This window comes from Carcharhinus amblyrhynchos, chromosome 8, assembly GCF_965287045.1.
Source record: "Carcharhinus amblyrhynchos chromosome 8, sCarAmb.v2.hapA, whole genome shotgun sequence".
Lineage (NCBI taxonomy): Eukaryota > Metazoa > Chordata > Chondrichthyes > Carcharhiniformes > Carcharhinidae > Carcharhinus > Carcharhinus amblyrhynchos.
Genome location: NC_137331.1, coordinates 60266382 through 60269972, shown reverse-complemented (window position 1 = coordinate 60269972; position 3591 = coordinate 60266382).

Here is a 3591-nt window from a genome sequence, read left to right as displayed (position 1 = left end):
TCTTCTGATTAAACTGCAGCACTCCAGAGCATCTTGTTAAACAGAGCCAGTCGGTTAGTACGTTTTCTACTACATTCGCAGCATTCTGTTATATTCAGAATGAAGAATGGTGTATCGCGTTCCTAAGATAGTTTAAATCATGTGTTTGAAAAAGATTTCTTAATTTTTTTGAAAAATAAATTGATTATCACTGTATCTAAGAAAAGATATACTGGTATTGGAAGCACTCCAGAGAAGGGATATGGAGGGATTTTCTTATGTGAGCTTGAGTAGATTGGTCCCGTACTCATTGGAGTTTAGAAGAATGAGAAGTGACGTTAATGAGTCATATAGAATTCTCAGGGGGCTTGACAAGGTAGGTGCTCCTTGTGAGAGTATCTTGGATCAGAAGGCATATTCCCAGGCTAAGAGGTCATCCATTTAAGGCAGAGATGAGGAGGAATTTTTCCATTCAGAGGGCAGTGGATCTGTTGAATTCTTTACCGCAGAGGGCTGTAGAGGTTAGGTCGTTCGAGGGTTGTAGAAGTTGAGTCGTTCAGTATGTTCAAGGTTGAGATACACAGATCTTCAGGGAATCAGAAGTTATGGGGATAAGGTGGGAAAATGGAGTTGAGGATTATCATATCAGGTCATTATGATCTCATTAAATGGCAGGGCAGATTCGATGGGCCAAATGGCCTACTTCTGCTCCTATGTCTAATGGTATTATGGATTTAAATCATGTTTTTCTGAAATGCATATTTCCTTAATTACATCCTTAGCATTGCTGCATCCCACTCTTCTCTAAGCATGAGGCTTGTTGCATTCTTGTGCCCAGTATGAAAGCTGCTTTGTATTTTCAAAATAGAACCATAAGAAACCCTACACTGAAGAAGAAGGCCATTCAGCCCATTGGGTCTGCATCAACTGTCCAAAACAGCATCTTACCCAGGCCCACTCCCCACCCTTTTCCTGTAACTCCACACATTTACCATTGCTAATCTCCCTAACCTACACATCTTTGGACACTAAGGAATAATTTAGCATGGTTAATCCACCTAACCTGCACACTTAATTCAGTGGAAACCCACACGGAGACAGAGAGAACTTGGAAATTCCGCAGATAGTCACACAAGGCTGGAATCGAACCCGGGTCCCTGGTGCTGTGAGACAGCAGTGCTAACCACTGTGCCAATGCGCTGCTGCATGGAAGGAGAATGTGGGAAAGCTGCCCTTCGAGTTCTCTGACTCTGGTCTTGAGGTCATTCTGGGGAAGTGGTAAGAGCCAGAGGGGAGGCCAGCCGTCTTAAGGAAGAATTTGTGTCTGGAAGTAGGAGAGTCTGTGAAAAACAGGAATGCCATGCCCAGTACCTGAATTAGTGTTGGGAAAGGTTTAATGATCTCCATAGGTCCAGAACTTGGTGAGTGCCATATCATTCTCAGGTGACAGTCATAACTCTCTGACCTCCCTGGAATTCTTCTGCACAGCAATCCTTTGACTGACACACCTCATTGTTACATGTACCTGACATTTCTCCTCACACCCCCTCAAATCCCCATCCCAACAGTCAACACTCACCCTCATCTGATTGCCCTCTTGCATCTATCCCTCACAAAAGCCTCCTCAAATATTGTCATTCCTGTCTCATCAGACATTCCACTTGTCCCACTCATAACTTCACATTCACTCATTGCAGAAGAGATCCTGCAACTGTGGGAAGACTTGATGTGGAGATGCCGGCGTTGGACCGGGATAAACACAATAAGAAGTCTCACAACACCAGGTTAAAGTCCAACAGGTTTATTTGGTAGCAAACACCACTCGCTTTTGGAACACTGCTCCTTCATCAGGTGAGTGGAGAGTTCTGATCACAAACAGGGCATATAAAGGCACACACTGTTTCCAGAATACTGATTAGAATGTGAGTCTTTACAGCTAATCAAGTCTTAAAGGTGCAGATCAGCTGTAAAGACTCGCATTCTAATCAGTATTCTGGAAACAGTGTGTGCCTTTATATGCCCTGTTTGTGATCAGAACGCTCCACTCACCTGATGAAGGAGCAGCGCTCCAAAAGCTAGTGGCATTTGCTACCAAATAAACCTGTTGGACTTTAACCTGGTGTTGTGAGATTTCTTACTGCGGGAAGAGGCAGGGAATTGGGTGTGGACCCATAGCCATAGTTACTCTGACAGTACTGCGGGAGGGTGCTCTGGAGATCGGCAGGGCAGCACACATTAAGCTTCAGTGATGGAGATATGTGGGTGACTCAGAGAGCTGGTGACAAGATTAAATGATGCACTGCCATTTGACATTTTGACATGTTGAATTGAGATCATCACTAACTGAAATCCACAGTATGCACCAAGCTGAGGTTGTATCCTTTCTCAGTCTCAGCACTGACTCATGTCCTTTATCTCCCACAGATCTTTCAAAGGTAATGGAGAAGCCTCTGAGAGACTAGGGTGCGACTTCCTCAGAGGAGATACCAGTGCATGATTCAGGCACACACTCCACCACTGCAGATATGTGCACCTTGGTGGATCCTGCTATGGTGATGGCTGCATTGTCACATGGTGAGGAAGTAATCACATAAGAGGAGAAGAAAGTGTCAGAGACAAGCGAGTGGAAAGTCTTTTTTGGAGAGAGTGGGGTACTCCAAGCTGGGGTACATGCTGGGTCTCATGAATCATATATGGAAAGGGAATTTGCAGAGGGTTATGTTGGTGCTTTTCTGGAGACCGTTTCCAGAGATCGTTCACACCCTTGGAGAGAGACTGGAGCAGTCCATCACTAGCAGGTGCCATAATGTCTCAGACAGTCACCTGCATGAAAAGTCAGCTACAGCAGAAGGACACAGAATGCTGGTCCTCAGCAAAAGTTTGAACTCTCTGGCTGCCAAACATACACACAAGGGAGAAAAACCAAATGCTCTCCATCTCCTGACTGGCAGGAAAATTTCTGCGGGTCCTATGAAGGGAACATGGCAGTAGGGATGCTTCTCAATGCACCCTCCATCCTTGCCCCCACAGACAGAGCTACACATGCTGCTCCTGCCCTAATAATTGAGTTTGCCCCCTGCACAGGTGCAGGAGGGGCCTTGCCAAACTCTAAAACCCAGAGGACATCCATTGTGGACATCTGACCTGTCATAGCAGGGAACAAGCAGCCTCCAAGTAGCTCAGTGGAAATCACAAGAGTTTCACCCTGTAGGAGTAAGAAAATAGATGAGAAAGACTTATTATAAAAGCAAAATACTCTGAAAAGGGTCATCCAGACTCAAAACGTTGACCTTATCCTTTCTCCACAGATACTATCAGGCCTGCTGAGAATTTCCAGCATTTTCTGTTTTTGTTTGAGAAAGACTTATTAGTTAAGCAAGTGAATTCACTTGGATTTGTACAATGTTACTATACCAACATTTACGTCAATAAATGAAATACTGCATTTGAACTCTTCATTCCTATAGTCTCTACTTGGTTACATTTATTATTCACTTGGCATAGTAGCCTTTCTGTGAGTGTATACTCATCCTTTATGAGGAGGAATGGAGTGAGTGTGATGGTTGGATTATTGTGTTGGAATGACTTGTGTTTGCTGGATGTTCCAGCCTC